Genomic DNA, 24326 nt, shown 5'->3' with positions numbered 1-24326 from the left:
GCCAGCAGTACCTCCTCTTCAGCGGCCCACACAACAGGACCCCCCCCTCAACGGGCGCCTCCTGGCGCCCGACCAGGCTTGTCCGGATGTCGGTGGTGGAAATCGACCAGAAGGGCCGGGTCCAGGATGAAGCTCCTCTTCACCCAGGAGCGTTCTTCGGGTCCGTAACCCTCCCAGTCCACCAAGTACTGAAAACCCCGACCCTTCCGACGGACGTCCAGGAGCCGACGAACAGTCCATGCCGGCTCCCCGTCGATGATCCGGGCAGGAGGTGGGTCGGGTCCGGGGGAGCAGAGCGGTGAGGTGTGGTATGGCTTGAGTTTGGAAACATGAAAAACCGGATGGATCCGCAGTGAAGCCGGGAGCGTCAGCTTCACTGAGGCCGGACTGAGGATCTTGGCGATGGGGAACGGCCCGATGAAGCGGTCCTTGAGTTTGTGGGATGTCACCTGGAGCGGGATGTCCTTGGTGGATAGCCACACCTCTTGCCCTGGTTGGTATGTAGGGGCTGGGGAATGCCGGCGATCTGCATGGGCCTTGGCCCTCGTCCGGGCTTGCAACAGGGCAGAGCGGGCGGTCTGCCACACCCGGCGGCACCTCCGCAGGTGGGCCTGGACCGAGGGTACCCCGACCTCTCCCTCCACAAGTGGGAATAACGGGGGCTGGTAGCCCAGACACGCTTCAAAGGGGGAGAGGCCGGTGGCAGAGGATACTTGGCTGTTGTGAGCGTACTCGATCCAGGCCAGATGGTTACTCCAGGCCGCCGGGTGAGTGGAGGTGACACAACGAAGAGCCTGTTCAAGGTCCTGGTTCGCCCGCTCTGCCTGGCCGTTCGTCTGTGGGTGATACCCGGACGAGAGACGCACAGTGGCCCCCAGCTCCTTACAAAAACTCCTCCAGACTTGCGAGGAAAACTGGGGACCACGATCTGAGACGATGTCCGACGGTATCCCATGCAGACGCACGACGTGGTGGACCAGGAGGTCTGCCGTCTCCTGGGCCGTCGGGAGCTTCGGGAGGGCCACGAAGTGGGCCGCCTTGGAGAATCGGTCCACTACCGTCAGTATGGCGGTGTTGCCCTGGGACGGCGGGAGGCCCGTGACGAAGTCCAGGCCGATGTGGGACCAGGGGCGATGAGGCACAGGCAGGGGTTGGAGTAGGCCCCTGGTCTTGCGATGGTCCGCCTTGCCCCTGGCACAGGTGGTGCAGGCCTGGACGTAGTCCCGGACGTCGGCTTCCAGTGACGCCCACCAGAAGCGCTGCTGGACTACTGCCACGGTCCTACGCACTCCAGGATGACAGGAGAGCTTGGATCCGTGGCAGAAGTCCAAGACGGCAGCCCTAGCCTCTGGTGGGACGTAGAGTCTGTTCTTCGGACCGTTTCCCGGGTCCGGGTTCTTTGCCTGGGCCTCCCGGCCGATCTCCTCCACGTCCCAGGCGAGGGTGGCCACGACAGTGGACTCGGGAAGGATGGTGTTGATGGGGTCCGACAACTCGGCCTTGGCCTCCTCTTCGTGCACCCGGGACAATGCATCGGATCGTTGATTCTTGGTCCCGGGGCGGTAGGTGATCCGGAAGTCAAAGCGCGCGAAGAACAGGGACCAGCGGGCTTGCCTGGGGTTCAGCCGCTTGGCGGTCCGGATGTACTCCAGGTTCCGGTGGTCCGTAAAAACCGTGAAAGGCCCCGTAGCTCCCTCCAACAGGTGTCTCCACTCTTCTAGAGCCTCCTTCACCGCGAGGAGTTCTCGATTGCCCACGTCATAATTCCGTTCAGCGGGGGTCAACCTGCGGGAATAGTAGGCACAAGGATGGAGAACCTTATCGGACTCCCCGCTCTGGGACAGCACGGCTCCTATTCCTGAGTCTGAGGCGTCCACCTCCACTACAAACTGGCGAGTAGGATCAGGCTGCACCAGAACTGGAGCAGATGAAAATCGGCGTTTCAACTCCCTAAATGCGGCTTCGCACCGGTCCGACCAGGTGAATGGGACTTTGGTGGAGGTCAGGGCGGTCAGGGGGCTAGCAACCTGACTGTAACCCTTAATGAACCTCCTGTAGAAGTTTGCGAAGCCGAGGAACTGTTGCAGCTTCCTACGGCTCTTTGGTTGGGGCCAATCCCTCACCGCCGCAACCTTGGCCGGATCCGGGGCGACGGAGTTGGAGGAGATGATAAACCCCAAGAAGGACAGAGAAGTGCAGTGAAACTCACACTTCTCGCCCTTCACAAACAGCCGGTTTTCTAACAACCGCTGTAGGACCTGGCGTACATGTCGGACATGGGTCTCAGGATCCGGGGAAAAGATGAGTATATCATCCAGATATACGAAGACAAACCGGTGCAGGAAGTCCCGCAAGACGTCATTAACCAAGGCTTGGAACGTCGCGGGGGCATTAGTGAGGCCGAACGGCATGACCAGGTACTCAAAATGACCTAACGGGGTGTTAAATGCCGTCTTCCATTCGTCTCCCTTCCGGATCCGAACTAGGTGGTACGCATTCCTAAGATCGAGTTTGGTGAATATTTTGGCCCCATGCAGGGGTGTGAACACCGAATCCAAGAGGGGCAATGGGTATCGATTGCGAACCTTGATCTCGTTCAATCCCCTGTAATCGATGCATGGACGAAGTCCGCCGTCTTTCTTGCCCACAAAAAAGAAACCAGCACCCATCGGGGAGGTGGAGTTCTGGATCAACCCGGCGGCCAAGGAGTCCCGGATGTAGGTCTCCATTGATTCGCGTTCCGGACGTGAGAGGTTGTACAGTCTACTGGACGGGTACTCAACGTCCGGAATCAAATCAATGGCACAATCGTACGGTCGGTGCGGCGGAAGGGTGAGCGCCAGATCTTTGCTGAAGACGTCAGCCAGATCATGGTACTCCCCTGGCACCGCTGTCAGATTGGGGGGGGGTCTTAACCTCCTCCTTAGCCGTGATTCCGGGGGGAACCGAGGATCCTAAACACTCCCGGTGGCAGGTTTCGCTCCACTGCACCACGACCCCAGACGGCCAATCGATCCGGGGATTGTGCTTCACCATCCAAGGAAAACCCAAAATCACTCGGGAGGTAGAAGGTGTCACGTAAAACACTATCTCCTCCCGGTGATTCCCAGACACAACCAGGGTCACAGGCTGGGTCCGGTGTGTGATTAGCGGGAGTAGAGTGCCATCTAGTGCCCGTACCTTCAAGGGCGAAGGCAGAGCCACTAGAGGGAGCCCTACTTCCTTTGCCCATCTGCTATCCAACAGATTCCCTTCGGACCCCGTGTCCACCAGTGCTGGGGCGTGAAGGGTTAAATCCCCACTCAGGATTAACACTGGGATTCGTGCTGATTTGCGGGGTCTTCCCGTGCACATGTTATGGCCCACCCTTAGCCCAGTTTCTAAGGACGGGCGTTGGTGTTTGACCGTTTGGGGCAGTCTTTTAACATGTGTTCACATGAGCCGCAGTAAAAACATTCCCCGCGGGCCAGTCTCCTTTGTCTGATATCAGATCTCACTTTAGCCCTGCTCGTGTCCATAGCTTCGTCAGCAGGGGGAGCTGTTGCCACACGGAGCCCACTGGCAATGGAGCGTGGGGACGACGTCACCCTTTCAGACCCGGAAGAGAGAGGGACGGCTTGTGCCCGGCCACGCCCCCCGGCCTGCTCCCGACGGTGTTCATTCAAGCGGTTGTCTAAGCGTATAACCAGAGTGACAAGCCCGTCGAAAGTCTGCGGTTCGTCCTTAGCCAGTAAATGCTCCTTCAGTACTGGAGACAGTCCGCTTATGAAGGCAGCGCGGAGCGCAACGTCATTCCAACCCGACCTCGCAGCCGCGATGCGGAAGTCGACAGCGTAATCAGCTGCGCTCCGACGCCCCTGTCTCAGTGACAGCAGCACGGTCGAGGCGGTCTCGCCTCTGTTGGGATGATCAAACACCTGTTTGAATTCCCGTATAAACCCAGCGTAAGACATCAGAAGCCATGACTGCTGTTCCCAGAGCGCTGTAGCCCAAGCGCGTGCCTCACCTCGAAGCAGATTAATTACATAAGCCACCCGGGTGGCGTCTGCTGCGTACATGACTGGACGCTGTGCAAAAACGAGCGAACACTGCATCAAGAAGTCTGTGCACGTTTCCACACAGCCTCCGTACGGTTCAGGTGGACTTATGTAAGCTTCAGGGGACGGTGGGGGGGGTAGTTGAACGGCCAGTGGAACATCTACATTAGGCCCCGGGCCAGCAGGAGGAGACACTGCAGCGACGCTCGACTCGCGTGCTTCCACTCTGGCGGTGAGAGCCTCCATCCTCTGATTGAGGATTGCATTTTGCTCAGTTACCAGCTGTAACTGAGCAGTGAAAGCGGTAAGGATTTGCTGCAGATCACTTACCACGCCTCCTGCTGACGCCTGCGCTCCTTGTTCTCCCATTGGCTGTTCAAGCTGTGGTTGACGCCCCTCGGGATCCATGACGAATGGCCGAGAAATCCTGTTGGGAAGGTGTCGTAACACGGACCCACAACAGGGGGCGCAAATGAACGGACAATGGATAAGAGAAGGAGTAACAATTTAATGTTGCACAAGAACACAACGTAATGTAAACAAGAGGGCTGCCAATCATACACAAGAGGACTGCGGGCAGGCTTGAAGATAGGAGACCTCGGATGAACGAAGAGCCGGGGCCCACACCGCTTCTACCACCAACGGCCTGAAGAACACCGAAGCCGCCAAGCCCTGAGTCCCCAGGTGGTCTCTGTCCTCCGTTGTCGGCCCTGGTACTGCTGGCAGACAGAAACAGAAGGTGGTGAGTGTGAATCCTCACACCCAGCAACCTTGATTAATGATTCTTCTGGGAGGGAGAACCTCCACCTCCAATCATACACACGTGCAGCTCCTGTTTACCACTTATCGGTTTTGGGGTGTGAGGCGAAGTCGTCGCAGTCGCACCAAACGCCAAAAATCCCAGATAAGGAATACCAACAGGAAAAACAGCTGCAAAACAGATCAGATTATTATTCGCAATAATCACAGCAGAGAAGTTTACCTCGAATCGTAGGAGATTTCTCGGCGAGGAGGTGGAGTCGCCGTCCGGCCTTTATAGTGATGATGATGATGAGATTAATGAGTGACAGCTGGTGTTGAGGATGATTGACGGCTGTCACTCCCAGTGGTTCTGGCGCCCTCTTGTGCTTGAAGCCCGCACTCCAAGCAGGGCGCCATCTGGTGGTGGAGAGCCAGCAGTACCTCCTCTTCAGCGGCCCACACAACAACTGGTTCCTTATGTGCCAGACCATACTGAGCTGGTGGGGCTGTGATATTTGCATGCAGAGCTCCCGAGGAGCTCCTCACGAGGTTTGGGGGGAGTGTGACAGTTCTCCACAAGTCCCTGTGGCTACAGACCCCAGGCACTTGCTGGCCTTGTCAGCCAGAACAGATTAACCATAACCCAGAGGCATGGGCACAGGGGGGTAGATTGAGGGCTTTCTTTCTTTGAAGTTTTAAAGCAGTTGCATTTATTTACAATAATAAAATCAATCACATTTGTTTATATAAAATCCACTTCAAGACGGCTCCTAAAAGCCGACCCAAGATGGCATCTGTGGTGAAGAGAAGGTCGTCAAGATACTCCCTGGAGGATTGATGCAGTTTTTGCGCAACACCGCCCAAAGCATCATTCAGATAGGAAACCTCTCTGGCCAGATTACCTCAGACAGATGACATCCTTCAATAATGTTTTAATATATTCAGAGGATTATTTCCTAAAACAGCTGGGGCTTCTAATACCACATTTGGTAATGCGAGCAGGTCAGTACTCTGTTGTGGTATATTTAGGTATTTGTCAGCCTAAGCTTATCAACATCTGACTGACCAAAGCTTAGTGGGAGAGCTTACGGCCATGAGGTTGCATGCCGACAGTACAGGTGGATTTGCCTTTCTAATCAAATATGGGCTGGCATCTGTACACCCAGTTTAAAAGGTTTTTCCATTTTATCCAATATTTTATTTTCCTTATTTCCTTCTCATTTATTTATATTTTTGGGAGCCAATATGTTTGAATTGTACTCTTCCTATGTGTCAATTCCTTTACCTTCTAATTACTCTCACTTTTTTCTTAGCCCTTCTTTTATCAGCCAGTAAAGATCCACATGTGGTACTGCCTCCTTGACAAACCCGCTTTATTAACCATAACCTTACCCTAACTTAACCTTAATCTAACACTTACCTTAACCTCATCTAACCTTTAACTATTAACCCTTTAACTCCCAACTAAAATGTCATGTTAACTAAAGCAACGTAAACCAGCAGCTTCCTGCAGCCTCCAATCAGATTCTAACAATGTAACTCTCCCAGAATCCTGTTGCCCTTTGTCTTGTGACTTCCTCCGACAATATTGTTTCTAAAATGGTAAAAATGTTGTTTTGCCTGGTTTTTTCTTAATTATTCCGTTTAACAGTGTTTTTACATACGGAATGAAGACTATGATCATGCTAATCCTTTCGAGAACTGCTGCATAAAACACAAATGTCGTAAAATGGGAAAGAATATTTTTTTTATTCAGGAAATCTCTGGGTTGTACAATCTGAATCTGAACATTTGTAATGCTAATAAATATTAATGGGATTTTAGTGTACGGTGCTAAATTGGGACACTTTTGCTAGTTACTGTTGTGAAAATATATATTCAAACAGTACAGATTGTACACAGCATATACGGGGGGGGGGGGGGGACAACAAATACACCATTGTGCTTAGCGAACCAGGCAGAACTTCAAATACAGTCATTGCCTCCTTCCTGCTGGTATCACAAAGGATGTCACTATGCTAGGACCTGCAACATTTGTAACCATAAAGCTGTAGGCCATTCATTTCATGGTGTACATGGTGTACCGGCACATGTTACACATTTATGCCAACCATAGACTCTGTCTGGAGTGTTAGGTTCATTTATTGTGGGGGGTGATCTCCAAAAGAATTGGACAGGAAATGGACTTCAAATTTTAGATGTATTGAAAAAGTTCTTACACCAATACAGAGAGTCATCGCAGCATTGGGATCTTGACCAGGTCACATGCAAACACTTGGAACAAAGAACCCAGATTTTCTTTGTCCTCTAACTTTTATTCCTGAGTCAAGGCCGGCCCCATGTGGGTGGGCGGTCCTTAGCCTGTCGTGAATCAGTGGCTATGTGATTGGCTGCAAAAATGAAGTAGACGGGTGTCTGCTTGCGTTGCGTTCAAGGTTGTTACGTAAAAAATTTTATAGTGTGTGTCTGTGTATGTCAATACAATAATCAGAATGATCCATCATGCTGATTCTTTTCCAGATAGATGTGAATACTTTGGTTTTATCAAAATTAGAAAGCTGTAAAAAGATCAAATAGTTTTACCAAATACAAGGACATTTTGATAGTTTTACCAAATACAAGGGCATTTTGTGCGTCAGCCATTTTGAAGAGCAGCTAAGTTAAGATCAGATAGTTACAAGGACATTTTGGATGTGCATCAGCCATTTTGTGTTATACATCATGGAATATTACAGGAGATTTCAGCGATTAAAATCACCTGCCAATGTGATCAGTCGGAATGAAATCCTGCAGCTTCTTGGCCCTTTGCGAAACGAGTCAGAAACCATAGCTTAAGGCTGTAAGGGCCACAAGGTCCACTGACTCTGAGCTGTGCCATGAGTCACCCTTAGATTTAGAGGCTAAAACGCCAACAGAGCAGTAACTGAACGACTGAAACTGACACAAAAATCTTAGTGGGGATTGAGGCACAGTTAAAAAAAAAAAAAGGGAACTGAGTTCAGAAAAAAGAAATGGTAAGAATATAATACCAGAGACAAAACAGAAAAAAAAAAACAAGTAAAGGGCAGTGAAAGTCAGACAGTGTGACAGAGACAGTGCTGGTTTAAAACTACCACCAAAGATCAGCTTCATATATCACATCAACAACTCTCGATACATCCAAAAAGCCCACCAGCCACCGACAAGATAAGCTCAATATTTTATTGTCCCCTAATGGAGTATTTGGTTTGCATTTATGCAAGTAACACAATACAGACTCACTCTCAACAAGGAATGGGGAAACGTACAACACGCAGTGAACTGAAACAATGGGAATTGCCGGGAAATTGAATGTCAGGGTGAGAAAAGAGGGGGTGGATTAAACTAGAGGTAAAGAGTCTGTCACGGTTAAGCAGGTTTACTACAATAAGAACTTGAGTCTGATTTAACTTGCACCTGCCTGAAGGAGTAACTTGAAATTCGAGTTAAATGCAGATCCCGTTTTCCCTTCGGCTCAGTTTTTTCCATATGAAAACAGGTACTGACTCTACCATAGTAGCGCCTCAAATTGTTTTACTGACCTCAAGTTAATTGGTTGGGAAATGCCACCAGAGTGATCCATGTCAAGCTAAGGTCAAGTGTCTGTAAGTTATCACCCCGAGTTGCAGTAACGATAAAACACAAGATCCCGAATGTTTTCACTTCAAACAACAAACCATTGCCTTTTAACATCTCAGAGCTATAGTGGGGGGTGGGGGGAGATCGACATGTGCTGTACAGATTCCCATTCTTTTGTGATACCAGCAATAGGAAGCGATGGATTTTCAGTGGAGAGAAAAAAATTATCCTTCAGGATGTTATGTAAGAGCCTACCTAATCATTTGATAACCTAGCTACAGTGATCCATTTTCCAAGTCAAATAACTATTTTAACTCGTCTTAACTCTTACTAACTTTAATTTTGACTCAAACTGATGTTGTCTTCATCTTTGTGTCTTCTCCAGACGGTACCCCGATTCGAGGTAAGACGCTTAAACCTCACAATAAAAACAGGGGGGAGGCTTTAACTTACACATAACCAGACATAACCATTTATAACTCAAGCCAGACTGAATAAATAGGTGAATACGGTTTTCTGTTACTAACATTAATACTTCATCTGTGTTTGTGTTCCATGTGTTCTGTATGATCGTATGTGTTTCATACTGTCATGTCTCCTGTCATCGTTGGTGTGTAATTCTTCCACCTCTGTGGGAATTCTGTGTTCGTGCCATAGTGCTTCCTCTTGCACAGGGTACTCACTGGTTTTCTTATGGGATTGCGGGTTGAGAGAAAAGGTGATAAATGTGGAAGTTATTACAAAAATGGTTTGTTTGTTCCGAACCTCTAACATTCTTTAGATGAGGACATCAGGATGGAGGACGGGTGATGTGGGATAGAGTTGGGGTTGGGTGGTATTTGTTGATAAGATGTCAAAGAATACTGTGTAAACTGTTCATTGCACTCTTAGGAACCTACTTTTTCATTCTCTTTTTGTGTTTTTCTGTTTTCCTCTTCATGTGGAACTACTCGTGTTGTATTGGGGAAACAATGAAAATAAAGTACATTTTAATTTTTTTCAGTCACTCCCTGTTGCTCTGCAAAATACTTGTGAAGACCAAAGATAAAACAATGAAAGAACACAATATGCAATACACCCTACTCAGATAGTCCTGTTGGAATCTTATAGGATATTAATCAAAAAGAATCCTTCAAAATTCTGAAAAAACTGGATGACTGAATGTTTTTCCCCTGCTGAAATCCCTCATAATTCCTGTCTATGAATATCCCATAGAAATCCCCCTATATAGAATTCCTATTGGGTTCCAATCTCCGATTCCCATTGGAATCCCTATAGGGTTTTCAAAAAGAGTTTTTGAGTAGGGTACTCATAGAGATCTGAGTCCTGTTTGTGCCAATCCATGGTGATAGGGGGAAACAGATTTGCCTTGGCTGAGAAGTCAAATCACTAAAACAAGATGACTTACTAGTGGAAGATGCTTTTCTTTTGAGTTATACTGACACCTCAGAAATATCAGCAGATATCCTATTTTTATAATGCTTTGTTCAAATAAGTTTTCCTTTTGTCTGTATTATTCAAATTTTCCTGGGTATTTGTACCTTTCACCTGTAATTATTGATTTGTGATAAGATTATAGAGTATGTGTTTTTTTTTGTGTGAAATTGCTTTACAGGATGATGAGGTAAGTGAACATGTTAGTTCTACTGTGAATGTTCTTTTTGTATGGCGATGGGCTGAAAGCTTTTCATTTCATGATGACATTGTGGAGATGATTCATTTTGACAGTAAGACTCGTGCTTCTGAATCACACCATCACAGAGCTGGTGAGTTAGCAAGAAGTGAATAGAACGGTGGCTATTTCCTCCATCACCCCTTCACTTACGCAACAAACCGCTGACAGAACATGGATCAGTGTGTTTATGAGTTAAACCCCCAACTATTTCACATGAAGCAAAAGTGACAGCGAGCTAAAACCACTTAAAAATTATTCTATAACATCAACAAGACTCTAATTCCTTCAGTACACTCACTCGCTGATCAGTTCATCCAAAATTAGACCACCATTTATCTGCTTTGTCTCTGAATGTGTCATAAATCATATTGTGGGTAACAAGAGAACGAGCGACTTATGAACTCTACATTTAAATAATGAGTTAAGCTGCCTGAAAGGACTTTTTTCTCCTCATTACCGCATGCTGATGCTGACTTACCAAAAGGGGCGTGTGGCACTTGCGTAGTGAGACATCTGATGGGATTGAAGGTGATGTTACTTGTATGAAGGTGTCTTGCAAGGATATAAATTGCTTGTTCGCACGGGGGAATACTGTAATGTTGAAAAAACTAAACTTTATACATTAAGCCAATGACCTGTCAAATTCTTACTCACTTACTTATACACACTACAGGCATTACTACTATCAGCTTTGCTTAATGTTTGTGATGTAGGATAAGTTCATGAAATATTTATAAATTTTACAAATGGAGTCCTGTGACCAAAGTAAAAGGTGCTGGGTGTATACGGTTGTTAAAAACTCTTGGTCTGTTTTGATTAATTATGAATTACAGTGGAGACAACAATGGGGATAACAACTTTCCAACTAGGGAGCAAAGTAAAATAAAGTATAGAGTTAGGGGTGGCATGGTGGAATAGTGGTTATCACTCTTGCCTTACAGCAAGAAGATTGTGGGATCCCTTCTCACCTTGGGCCTCTCTGTGTGGAGTTTGCATGTTCTCCCCATGTTCACGTGGGTTCCCTCCGGGTTGTATGGCTTCCTCCCATATCCAAAGACATGCATGTCTCGTGAATTAGCAACTTTAAATTGAGTCAGGGTGTGGTTATGTTTGTCTGTCTATATGTGGGCCTGTCCTGGGTGTACTCACCCTATTGCTCCACCCCCCACCCCACCCCCCATGACCCTCACTTGGAGTAAGTGGGTATAGCAAGTGAATGAAAAAGTATAAAGAATATGAGATTTTCTCTTTATCTATTAGCATTTTAAGTCACACAAGTCTTGAACGTAAGTGAAAAATAAGTAGCTAAGATGTTTGCTGGACTCTTTACTTGCTTCATTACTGATTTCATGGGAGCATTACAAGCCACCAGATGGGCGCTGACAACAATGGCAACACACATGGTCCCCCATGCTGGTGCAATCACATCATAATGACCTTGGGGCGGTGGTAGTGTGAGTCCAAGTGACAGCCAGGACACAGACAGAGGGGCTATGGATGGGGGGTGGGGGTGGGGTGACAGGTCCAGACTTGGCTCTCATATGTTCACTGAAACTGGCTTGGCTTTTGCGTGATTGTTAAAGCTGCAGGTTTAAAAAGGAATTCTGCAACTTTCTGCTTGTTGTGTGGAATTGCGAGGCATGACTGGATTGATGATTGATAATGATAACAACAACAGAGTTGTTTTGGAAGGTTGCTGATAGAGAAGTGCAACTCTTCTTCATGAACATGGTGGTCTTATTGCTTCAATTTCCTGACACACTATCCGATTTGTCATCAAGCACAAGTGTGATATAACATTGGTGATATAGTTCAGCTCCATTTATGTAATTGTGTCGACAGTATTTGATGTTTTGTGGTATATTTGTTAATCCTTCTGCCTTCTTCTCCTCTTGTCATTTTCCTGGCCATAAAAATTCAAAGTTAGGGTGTGATGGGTACTGCTGGGAATGTCTGTAGTTACCATACAGGGGGTATTAGTTTGACATTCCTCCCTAGAATGTATGTTGAATACATCTTGGACCCCTTCCATAGTAATTGTCAAATGAGGTCTCATGAAGAATTGTTTTTTGTTGTTGTTCTTTTCTCAGCCCACTAGATGGCAGTCTCTTCAAAAGTGTTCAAAGCACCATGCACTTCAGGTTTCTTTCAACCTTTTTTGAAACAAGACTGTCACCTAATTTTAGCTGAGGAAGCTTCTGCGATTTGAAGCGAAACGTCCTCGCGTCAAGCAACCCAGTCCAGTCGAAGATTCAAGCTACTGTCACCTATAGATGAGAAAATAATTGTAAAGGCTTTAAGAGACCTCATTTGGCCATCACTACCCTTCAGATCAGAGTTTTCCATGCTGGTCAAACCCATGTTGGCACCATTCACCTAGAACACATTGCATTCTTATATACCTCCCTGCCGTGTCACCAGTCCTGTTGAGAACGATGGTGTCTGAATTTTGAGTAACTACTTAAACTAGGCATTTTTTGAATAATGTAACCAGTATTTCATTGTTAAAATTACAAGAAAAAAATAGGAATATCAGAATTTAATCGGTAAGCAGTATCTTCTTCAGGGTGTCACACTTATTATTTAGTGATGTTGCATCATAATAATCCTTAATGTAGAATAAGGCCAAAAACACAGGAAGTGTCACATACATGTCGCTTCAGACATGTCATGAGCAGCAGCCGCGTGTGTGCATTTCTATCAGGCTGTGTTATTTTTATATATTGTAAAATGCTCATGAACAGCATTTTACGCATAATATATGAACTGAAAAATATAAATCTATATACAGTCATCATCAGCGTTTTGTTTGTTCAGTTAATTTCATAATCCAGATCCTGTGTGTTGTAGAGCTCCATGTGAGTTTAGTTGAGGAGTGTTCGGAAAAGCAAAGAGCAGAAATTGTCTTTTTGTAACTGGACAGCAGTCATGTGACTTTTTTCCATCACTGAAGTTGTTTTTGAAAAATTGTATTCATATTTTTCATTTCTGTTTCTTCTTTCCCAATCATAGACACGCCAGCAAAAGGTGTTAATTATTTAATGTTGCAGGTATGATGTCAAAATGACTTTCTTCAAATATTTTTTCTGTCTATCTTACCTGTATGCTGCTCGTGGCATGTGTGTGGAAAAAAACAGATGGCAAGTCCAGTACAGTGACATGGTACACGTGATACAACACGTGTCTGGGACATTTCTGGGATGCTTCACTACTTAGTTCATGTTGGCAGTATGCAAGGTTTAATATGTTAACCCAGATGCCTAAATGAAAATAAATAATAAATAACAAAAAATGCAACCGTGATGTGCACAAGATGCTGACAGTGTTTCAGGCCTTCCTACCTGTTGCCCTTTGCACTGTAGTGAACTAGTAAGGTGAAGTTTTGTATTTTTACACGTGTGTGTTCTTTTACATGATTTAACTATTCTTTTTAATCCAGTTTTGTTGTGAAAACAAGCATTCTTCATGTGCATCATGAACCTGTTTATGTAAGGTGCATCTGAGTTGACCAGAAATCCAATGCACTGGGCTCCAAGTCAAGTTTGGTTAAGCCAGGATGATGGTGCAAACACGTTCTTCTTGCACATGATAGCATTGTACCAGGTTGTGCATGACCACACCTCATTTTTGGACGAACACACCCATGGGCACACAGATGAGAGCTGTTCGTCTCGTTATTTTGATGACATGTGCGCTAGGTGTCAAATTCACAACTGTTTTGCATTGTGCTCCTTTGTAGTGGGTAGAAGGAGCATAATTTAAAATTATTGTTTTTATCTTTGCCAAGGTTTAGGGGAAAAAGTGAAATGAATTGGCATGAATGCTGTTGCAACATAGCCACATACTTTCAAAGCAAAAATGTCCACCAGAACCTTTCTTGGCCTTGAAAAACCAGCTTTTGTTGAACTCTGCCCAACAGCCTTCTTTGTTATCACGCATCTCAACGCTCCCCGTCAGATCAGCCAGCGGCATACAGCACTGTTAACCAGGGCAGCTGTCACGGCTGGGACAGATGCCCTAGACCCCCTGCCTCTTACAACCTCCTTTAGCGGATGGATGAAGGCAGGGAGTGTGCTGTACGACAGCCAGGAGTGGGCTGGAGTGGGTGGCTGGAGGATGTGAGTGATGGTGAGTGGTAAGAGCCATCTGACGGAGATGGAGCCTAATTAATCCACGTGGAAGTCATGTTATTGTTACCAGGGACTTTTTTTGCCAGAACTGTTGCCAGTGTTTGTCTCCTGGACCTTAATGGTGCAGCATACATCATCCTTTAAGACAATAAAATAATTGCACCAATCATTTTTTTCCCCTCTGAGCCAAAAAACAATGAATTATTGCCGAACAGAGGTGCTATTCCTTGTTGTTTACTGATGGTCAGTGTGGCCTATAAGTGGATTGGCTCTCCTGTCATTGTGAGGTCTCAGTTTTAATTCCCTCAACAGTTTGTGTCCTTCAACTTCCATGTGTCTTTTGGAAATGCACGTGCATATAGTTATTAGTATTTGTTAAATGTTGCAGGTCACCTTGGTCTTTACTCATATGATGATGTTTGTCTGTATCATGTACTATGTAGGTACGCCTCTTATATGAACAAGCAACATCCTCCAGCACTGAAAAATAAGTACACACATGTGGAAAATCTTGCAGTTCCTTGAATGCCAACTTGAGGTTGGCTCCAAAAGCGAAATCACTCCCCATAGACCCACATGTTAAAATGTTTCATTTTACTGTTGAGCGGAAATGAGCATGTTTACAGCCTGATCCAAAAAAACAAAAAAAAACAAAACAAAACAGTTTTTGTGTCTGTAGGTAGTTTCACCCTTCATGACAACTGCACTGGGGAAGATTTTGTTTTTGTTACTCATCAGTTGAAGCTACTTTAACGCGAACCCTAACATTATGAGTAATTCAGAGCTTAGTCATTTTGAGTGATAGCTGTGTGCCATAGTTGGGCCCCTAACTGCTCTGGACAATCAAGTTGACCATCAGTTTGTCCTTTCTGAGAATTTTATTACAAATATCTAGGATGATGTGGCTTGTTGTGCAGTTAATTGTATGAACATTTCTATTAAATGACATGTTAGTATTATTAATTTGTATGTTAGCATTGTCAGCACTAGGTTAGCACTAATTCCCAGGTTGCTTGGTGACATTAGCTCCACTGATGGTCCAGTTAATTTAAAGGCAATATGGTAGTCATATGATGTTTTACAACCCCAATTCCAATGAAGTTGGGACGTTGTGTAAAATGTAAATAAAAACAGAATACAATGATTTGCAAATCCTCTTCAACCTATATTCACTTGAATACACCACAAAGACAAGATAAACATTTTTGGTTTTGTGCAAATATTTGCTCATTTTGAAATGGATGCCTGAAACACGTTTCAAACACACTGGGACAGTGGTATGTTTACCACTGTGTTACATCACCTTTCCTTCTAACAACACTCAATAAGCATTGGGAACTGAGGACACTAATTGTTAAAGCTTTGTAGGTGGAATTCTTTCCCATTCTTGCTTGATGTAAGACTTTAGTTGTTCAACAGTCCGGGGTCTCCATTGTTGCATTTTGTGCTTCAAAATTCACCACATATTTTCAATGGGTGACAGGTCTGGACTGCAGGCAGGCCAGTCTAGTACCCGCACTCTTTTACTACAAAGCCACACTGTTGTAACACGTGCAGAATGTGGCTTGGCATTGTCTTGCTGAAATAAGCAGGGACATTGCTGAAAAAGACGTTGCTTGGATGGTAGCATGTGTTGCTCCAAAACCTGGATGTACCTTTCAGCATTGTTGGTGCCATCACAGATGTGTAAGTTGTCCATGCCAGGGGACAGTACACCCCCATACCATCACAGATGCTGGTTTTTGAACTTTGCGCTGGTAACAATCTGGATGGTCTTTTTCCTCTTTTGTCTGGAGGACCCGTCGTCCATGATTTCCAAAAACAATTTGAAATGTGGACTCATCAGACCACAGCACACTTTTCCACTTTGCGTCTGTCCATTTCAAATGAGTTTGGGCCCAGAGAAGGCGGCGGCGTTTCTGGATGTTGTTGATGTATGGCTTTCGCTTTGCATGGTAGAGTTTTAACTTGCACTTGTAGATGTAACTGACAATGGTTTTCTGAAGTGTTCCTGAGCCCACGCGGTAATCCAAGGATCCACGCGGATCCTTTACACAGTGATGTCGGTTTTTAATGCGGTGCCGTCTGAGGGATTGAAGGTCATGGGCATTCAATGTTGGTTTTTGGCCTTGTCGCTTACGTGTAGAAAGTTCTCCAGATTCTCTGAATCTTTTGATTATATTATGGACTGTAGATGGTAGAAACCCTAAATTCCTTCCAATTGAATGTTGAGAAACATTGACCGTTGGACTATTTTTTCACACAGTTGTTCATAAAGTGGTGATCTTCACCCCATTTTTGCTTGTGAATGACTGAGACTTTTGGGGATGCTCCTTTTATACCCAATCATGACACTCACCTGTTTCCAATTAACCTGTTCACCTGTGGAATGTTCCAAACAGGTGTTCTTTGAGCATTCATCAACGTTTCCAGTCTTTTGTTGCCTCGTCCCAACTTTTTTGAAATTTGTTGCAGGCATCCATTTCAAAATGAGCAAATATTTGCACAAAAACAAAAAAGTTTATCCGTTTTAACATTAAATATCTTGTCTTTGTGGTGTATTCAATTGAATATAGGTTGAAGAGGATTTGCAAATCGTATTCTGTTTTTATTTACATTTTACACAACGTCCCAACTTCATTGAAATTGGGGTTGTAATATCCACCACCAAGTCTAGAAAAATAAACATTAATCAAACACTCACTAACTCATCTTCAACCGCTTATTCGGGACCGGGTCGTGGGGGCATCAGCTCCACCAAGGGACCCCAGACTTCCCTTTCCCAGGTAAAGTAGAGAAGCTTGAATCTTCGACTGGACTGGGTTGTTTGACACGAGGATGTTTCGCTTCAAATCGCAGAAGCTTCCTCAGCTAAAATTCTTGCTCTGGTAGTCTGACTTCTGTCTTGACTCTTGTAGAGAAGAATAAATACTGAAGTGTTCCCAGGCCAGTGTGGAGATAAAATCTCTCCACCTAGTTAACATTAATCAAACACCCAAACCAAAATTAGCCTGAGCTTCTCTTGCTTTATAACTGCAAGATGGGGATGTATTTGAGCTTCATTCTTCTATCCCAGGTCCCACAAATCTTTCCCACACTCCACTTCTTTATTTTGGGATTGGCCATAAGTTAGGTTCTGCCACAATGATGACATTTGGACCTGCCCTATTTGAGCTTCAAACCCCATCTTGGGAAAACCTATGGGTGAAATCATAAAGGGTTTGTCCAGTATACACACAGTCTATGTGTGCAAACTATGAAATGTCAGGAGGATTCTGTAAATTGGGCGCCGAAGTCTCGTTTAAAGGCGGGCGCTAAAGGGGTAAAATATGACACATCTGACGTAATTTCTCTACTTTTGGGGGAAAAAAAAACACAGCATTTTCAATGGGTTTTGGGGCAGCTTACATGCAAATGCAGTGAAAATGCAAAGAAAAGTGAGGATGCAGTGGGAAAGTGGACATGTGTTGCGGTTTGTTTATGACCCGGAGTACAAATGTGTCAAGGCGGTTTTGCAGGCGAGAGAACCGCAGCTAACTCTGGTTAGCTGTGTAGGCTGATACTTACAGACACGACGTCTCCCATCTGCCTCGCCTTTTCTTCTCACTGGAAACTGAAAAAAAAATACTTTTCACGGCTGCTTTGGTGATTGCAGCCGAAAACAAAGCAGTACACCATTTTCCAATGTGAACTTATGCTGTGTATATATATTGCGCAACGGAGCAGAGGCCCCCGTAACTGGTCAAATCCCACGAAATCACATAGGGTTCAAACGAGACTGCAGTGCCCTATTGCACTTTCCGGCACTTAATTGTTGCTATACCTGTAGATGTTCCATTTGCATTCTGATTTGTTGCTGTAGAAAATGGGAATAAATGAAACACAAACACATACCAAAGAACAAAAATGATTTATACCATATCTAGGCAAGCATGACAGTCTGACTGCTTAATGTACTATGAATTCTTTTTTAATTTCCCAGTTAAACAGAACAAAAGAAACTTGCCGTTGTGATTGTTGTTGCGTTTGTCATAAAGCCTAACAGCTGGCAAGAGAGGAGACATGCCGCTTGTCCCCACAGACGTTTGGCGAGAGACGGTGTAAATTGGTGTTTATCAAAAGGCAACTCTATCAGTAAATACCTATTGTGTGAACAGATGGGGCATGTGTTTTTTATGGTGCCTGTGAAAGTTTATTTTCAAATTTTAATTATTTTGGGTTCTCTCTTTTCCTGATCAAAACGCAAAAGACAAAAATAAAAATCCAATTTCACCTCAGTATGCCACAGGCTGGTAGGGGAGGCAGAACACAATGATCTAGAACATGTGAGGTGAGGATTTTTTTTTTTTTTTTTTTTGAAGGGGGACAAAAGGAAATGGTAGGGAAGAGTCATGCTGGTGACAGGGGTTTGATTTCACAGAGTTGCGTTTGTGCTCACGTGCACTTACCTGCATGCATGTTGCTGGAGAAGAAACTTCAAGTCCAATTTGTCTTAAATTCCTTTTCCTCCAAATGTTTGTTTTTCTTTTAATGTTGGAATATTTCAGGTTTAATGAATATTAGTGCACAGATAGTAGCTTGCCAGAAGATGCTTTGCAAAGAGGGAATGCATTTTAAAGCATAAGATTACTGGGGCAGCTGCAGATGGAGAATCGTGTGTGGAAATAACACACAGAGTGTAGCACGGACGAAAGAACTGCAGCGGTCACGGGAGTGTTGTGTGACCAAGGAATTAAGATGATTTTTACAGGTCAGCTTTGATCAAATATGGATCTGCATGTTGATTTGGGGTGCCAAATCAACATGCAGATCCATATTTGATCAACTCTGGCAACCCTGAGTGAAGAAGGGAGAAGCCATAGGAACTTACTACTATGATTTTTATTTTTTTTTAAACTGCTTAAATTCCATATTTTAAAAGCTGTCTACAATAATCTTGGTTCCCAACAACGCTGACCGGGACAGTACAAACTGGGGGGGGGAGCACTTAGCTTCTTCCTCTTCTTTTGGCTGCTTCCGTTAGGGCTCGCCACAGTAGACCATCTGTCTTCATCTCACCGTGTCCGCTGCAACCACCTGCAGGTCCTGCCTCAGGGCATCAGTAAACCTCCTCTTTGGCCTCCCTCTTCTCCTTCCTGATGGCGCTATCCTCAGCATCCTTCTCCCTATATACCCTGGGTACCTTCTCTGCACATGTTCAAAGCATCTTAATCTCTCTGACTTCATCTCCAAACTGTTCTACCTGTGGTGTCTCTCACTATTCTACTATGGTCCACCTCATTCACACACATCTCATTCCAACTCACTTTAATTTTCCTTCTCTCCAGAGCCTATCTCCACCTTTGCAAGCTAGCCTCAACCTGCTCTCTAGTATCAGTAGAGATCACAGTGTCATCTGAAAATATCATAGTCCATGGAGACTCATGTCTGAGCTCATCCATCAATTTGTCCATCAGCATTGCAAACAAGAAAGGGCTCAGCACACCCGAGATGTAATCCCACCTACACCTTGAATGCATCTGTCATTCCTACGGTACATATCACTGCTGTCACAACGTCCTTGTGCATATTGCCTCACAGCGAGAAGGTCATGGGTTCAATTCCCACCTGTGGCCTTTCTGTGTGGAGTTTGCATGTTCTCCCCGTGTTTGCGTGGGTTTCCTCCGGGTGTTCCAGTTTTCTCCCATGTCCAAAGACATGCAGGTTAGGTGGATTGGAATCTTTAAATTGTCTGTAGGTGTGCGAGTGGGTGTGACTGTGTTTGTTGACAGACTGGCGTCCTGTCCTGGGTGTACCCCGCCTCGTACTCTATGACTGCTGGGATAGACTCCAGCCCCCCCACGACCCTTTTTGGACTAAGCGGTTGAAGATGAGTGGCATCTGGGGCAGTACAGGAAATAGGTTGAGTTTGGATATGTGATGACAAAAGACATTTAATATGCTGATCAAAACACTAATGAAAATGGAAGTACAGAGGCATAAAAAAGGAAAGGCTGGAGTGCAGGTAGACAGATTAAAGAAAGCTTGAAGGAAAGGATGCTGAGCAAGCAGTGTGGCAAACATTACTCAAAAACATCAACGACACATTGTTGTGGGCAAAGATGAAAAGAAACAAGAAGACCTGTCTGCCTGTAAATCACCTGCTTATTCACTAAAACATTGAAAAAGGCCTTGGTTTCATTGGTAGACCTTGGTTTGATTCCTGGTAGCACTGCCAGGGTTCTTGGACAAGACACTACATCTGCATTGTTCCAGTCCACCCAGCTGTGAATGGATACCACCCTTGGCTGGAAAAGTAACTTGTGATTAGTTGGCATCCCATCCAGGGGGATTCGTAGACCCTCATCTCCTTCACACTAAGGTATACGGGTATACGCACAATCACCACTGGACCTTGGGGCTGATCTCAGACTTTTTTCTTCTTCTTTTTCCTTTCTCTCTCTCTCCTGCTCCTCACTTTTATTCTTCCATACTTTTTCTTACTCGCTGCACTTTGAAATAATAGCCAAAATATGTAATGCAGCCAGGGGATTGGAAGCACAAGGTCTAACAAGGAGCCTCCACCAAAAAGGAAAAGCCAGAGATGAAACAGTTTCCTCAAAGATTCCACTGTTTCTCTCCTTCTTACAGTTTCTTTTGCCAGGATGTATAATCTGCCACAAGGATGGCTTTAATTGGCTCTAGATTTGTTGCCCTTCATATATCTGAAGTAGTATTTTTACAATAGGTACTGATATTTGTATTTGTCAAAAGTTATGTAACTTCCCTAAGGAACTTGAAACTGACCACAGGGATCCACTGATTTACCCACAATGTCCCACATATGCAAGATGGGTGATGACCCTGTCTGCTTGCCTGTTTATTCCATCAGTGTTTCATCCCCTGTGGTCACTTTGCCTCTCTTTAGGGAAATAAAATGATTTATCTTTTATCCCTTTTGACTATGTAACATAGTTGGACAAAGAAAAATGGAAATGCTGTTTTCTAGCTGAAATACGAGGTCTGTCCATAAATTAACGGTCCTTTTTATTTTTTTCAAAAACTATATGGATTTCATTCATATGTTTTTACGTCAGACATGCTTGAACCCTCGTGCGCATGCGTGAGTTTTTCCACGCCTGTCGGTGACGTCATTCGCCTGTGAGCACGCCTTGGGAAGGAGTGGTCCCGCCCCCTCGTCGGATTTTCATTGTCTGGAAATGGCGGAATGAAAAGGACTTTTTTCCATCAGAATTTTTTCAGAAGCTGTTAGAGACTGGCACCTGGAAACCATTCGAAAATTGATCTGGCTTTCGGTGAAAATTTTACGGGTTTCACAGAGAATAAGGACTTTAACTACAGCTTTAAGGACCCCTTTAAGGACGGTCGGTGCGCCGCGCTGCGAGCTGCGACGATGAGGCACAAACCACTGGATCATTTCTAAATGGATGGCTCTGTGGATACGAGACCGTCATGTGCTCTTTCTCTGGTTATCACAAGAGCTGGACATCAGCCATTTTCCGTCAGATTTCACTTTAACAAGAGATTTTGTCATGAAAAGCCGCGCGGAGGCTTCGCTTTGGAAGCGAGACAAAGGAACACCTCCGTTTCGGAGTGTTAGAGGACAAGTTGGGACATGCCTATCTCGGCTTTCAGTGTTTACCAGTCGAGTGAGTATAAGAGAACTTGTGGAGAGCTGGACATGTCCCAACTTGTCCTCTAACACTACGAAACGGAGGTGTTCCTTTGTCTTGCTTCATCAGCGAATCGGTCGTGACGCGCAAAGCCTCCGCGCGGCTTTCCATGACAAAATCTCTTGTTAAAAGTGAAATCTGACGGAAAATGGCTGATGTCCAGCTCTTGTGATAACCAGAGAAAGAGCACATGACGGTCTCATATCCACAGAGCCATCCATTTAGAAATGATCCAGTGGTTTGTGCCGCGTCGTCGCAGCTCGGAGCGCGGTGCACCAACCGTCCTTAAAGGGGTCTTTAAAGCTGTAGTTAAAGTCCTTATTCTCTGTGAGGGCCCATAAAATTTTCACCGAAAGCCAGATAAATTTTTCGAATGGTTTCCAGGTGCCAGTCTCTAACAGCTTCTGAAAAAATTCTGATGGAAAAAAAGTCCTTTTCATTCCGCCATTTCCAGACAATGAAAATCCGACGAGGGGGCGGGACCACTCCTTCCACAAGGCGTGTTCACAGGCGAATGACGTCACCGACAGGCGTGGAAAAACTCACGCATGCGCATGAGGGTTCAAGCATGTCTGACGTAAAAACATATGAATGAAATCCATATAGTTTTTGAAAAAAATAAAAAGGACCGTTACTTTATGGACAGACCTCGTATTGTAGCATCGTCAAAATGGCGGTTGCTATCATTTTAGCAAAGCCGTGATGTGCCATGTACTTAAAAAACAAGACTATTTATGTTGTGTGGGCCGCTGAAGAGGAGGTACTGCTGGCCCACCACCACAAGATGGCGCCCTGCTTGAAGTGCGGGCTTCAAGCACGAGAGGGCGTCGGAGCGACCGGGAGTGACAGCTGTCACCCATCATCCGTACCAGCTGTCACTCATCCACTACTCATTGCCACCACCATAAAGGCCGGACTGCAACTCCACCTCCCCGCCGAGAAATCAGCTACCATTCAGGTAATTTCTCTGCTGAACCTGATTCGAGCATTAGTCTGATCTCTTTTGCAGCCGTTTTCCTGGGACAGATTCCCTGTCTGCTGAGTTGGCGTTTGGTGTGGACTGCGATGGCTTCGCCTCCCACCCCACCCAGATAAGTGGTTGTCTCAAGAGCTGTTTGAGTGTGTTATTGGAGGTGGAGGTTCTCCCTCCTAACTGAACACTGACTGTGGGATTGCTGAGTGTGCGAACTCACACTCATCAGTACTGTTTCTGTTCTCTGCCAGCAGTACCAGGTCTGACTGCTGAAGACAGTGGCCACCTGGGGCGCAGGGCTTGACGGCTCCGGTGTTCTTCACATCCGTTGGTGGTGGAAGCTGTGTGGGATCCGGCTCTTCTCTCGCCAGACGTCTTCTATCTTCGAGCCTGCCCACACGTCACCTTGTGTATAATTGACATTCCACCGGTATTGTCTGTACTTCGTTGTGCGATTCACAACATTAAATTGTTACTTTTTGGCTTATCCATTGTCCGTTCATTAATGCCCCCTGTTGTGGGTCCGTGTCACGACACTTTCACAACAACTTATCATTTTCAGTCAGTTCTAATACAGTATTTTATAGTATATGGTAGCAGCTGCACTACATACTAGCTTCCATGATGTACTTCTTACATTGCTCTTCATGCTAGTTTGATGTAGCACAATTAGCTAAGCAGGATAGTTATTTCTTCAAATTGTACCCAAATTAAGTTGGTCCCGACAGATGTATAAACTGCATGTTTATTGTCCTCCTAGTGGGTGCACTATCTAGCTAGCTGCTGTGGACCAGTAATCTCAACTGTTACGTCTCCACATGCTAACTTAGCTACTTAGCATGCATGAATTAGTTTGTTAAGCGTGTTTCTGAGCAAATCATGTACTCTACCATGTGTCTTCACTGAGTAATGTCAGGGTTATTCCTACATGGAGCCCTGTGTTGATTAAACACCTTAAGGTAGTTGTTGCATATCCTGTTTCACTACAATAATGTCGATGTGAATGTGACCTCAGTAGCAATCAAATACTGAATGCATTGAAATAGTATTGAAAATAAGATGAAACACAAAATGAAATGCAGCAGCTTCAGATGTGTTCTTCACAATAAAAGTAGCATTTTTCGCCAGATTATTACCCTGTGCACAGATGAAGTATATTATTGTTTTCATGAGTATACCTGTAAACAAGTGGACCAATTTCCTTCAGACATAATGGGGATATTTCTTTAATATATATCTTGTGATGATTAGATTTTGGAACAGTTTGGTCAGAGATCAAGGTCAGGGAAAACACCTTTTTTTGTTTATCTCAACAACCAAGAAGCCCAGATGGATGATCTAAAGCATATATCAATCAGCAAAATACTTGTGATTGATAGGTATGAATGACTTCATAATGAAGTCACACAGAAGTCAAATGATGAAGTAATACATTGTCATAAACACCATTACAGACATATGTATGTTGACTTGTACATTTACACTGTGGTGCGGAGGGCA

The 24326-nt window shown here is 45.0% G+C and overlaps 1 protein-coding gene and 1 long non-coding RNA gene across 2 annotated transcripts in view; one reads left to right on the top strand and one right to left on the bottom strand.

Annotated features, from left to right (window-relative positions):
* ptprsa (protein tyrosine phosphatase receptor type Sa) overlaps nt 1-24326 on the top strand; it is a 515480-nt gene that overhangs the window by 292189 nt on the left and 198965 nt on the right.
* Nucleotides 891-16961, bottom strand: LOC117518793. Its single transcript, XR_004563079.1, has 3 exons — nt 16879-16961; nt 8300-8304; nt 891-901 (listed from the first exon to the last, which is right to left on the bottom strand). It is a non-coding gene; the product is annotated as an uncharacterized LOC117518793 (long non-coding RNA).

Source organism: Thalassophryne amazonica, chromosome 10 (genome assembly GCF_902500255.1).
Source record: "Thalassophryne amazonica chromosome 10, fThaAma1.1, whole genome shotgun sequence".
Taxonomy (NCBI): domain Eukaryota; kingdom Metazoa; phylum Chordata; class Actinopteri; order Batrachoidiformes; family Batrachoididae; genus Thalassophryne; species Thalassophryne amazonica.
Note: the sequence above shows the minus strand (reverse complement) of the source record. Positions and strands in the feature narration are given on the sequence as shown.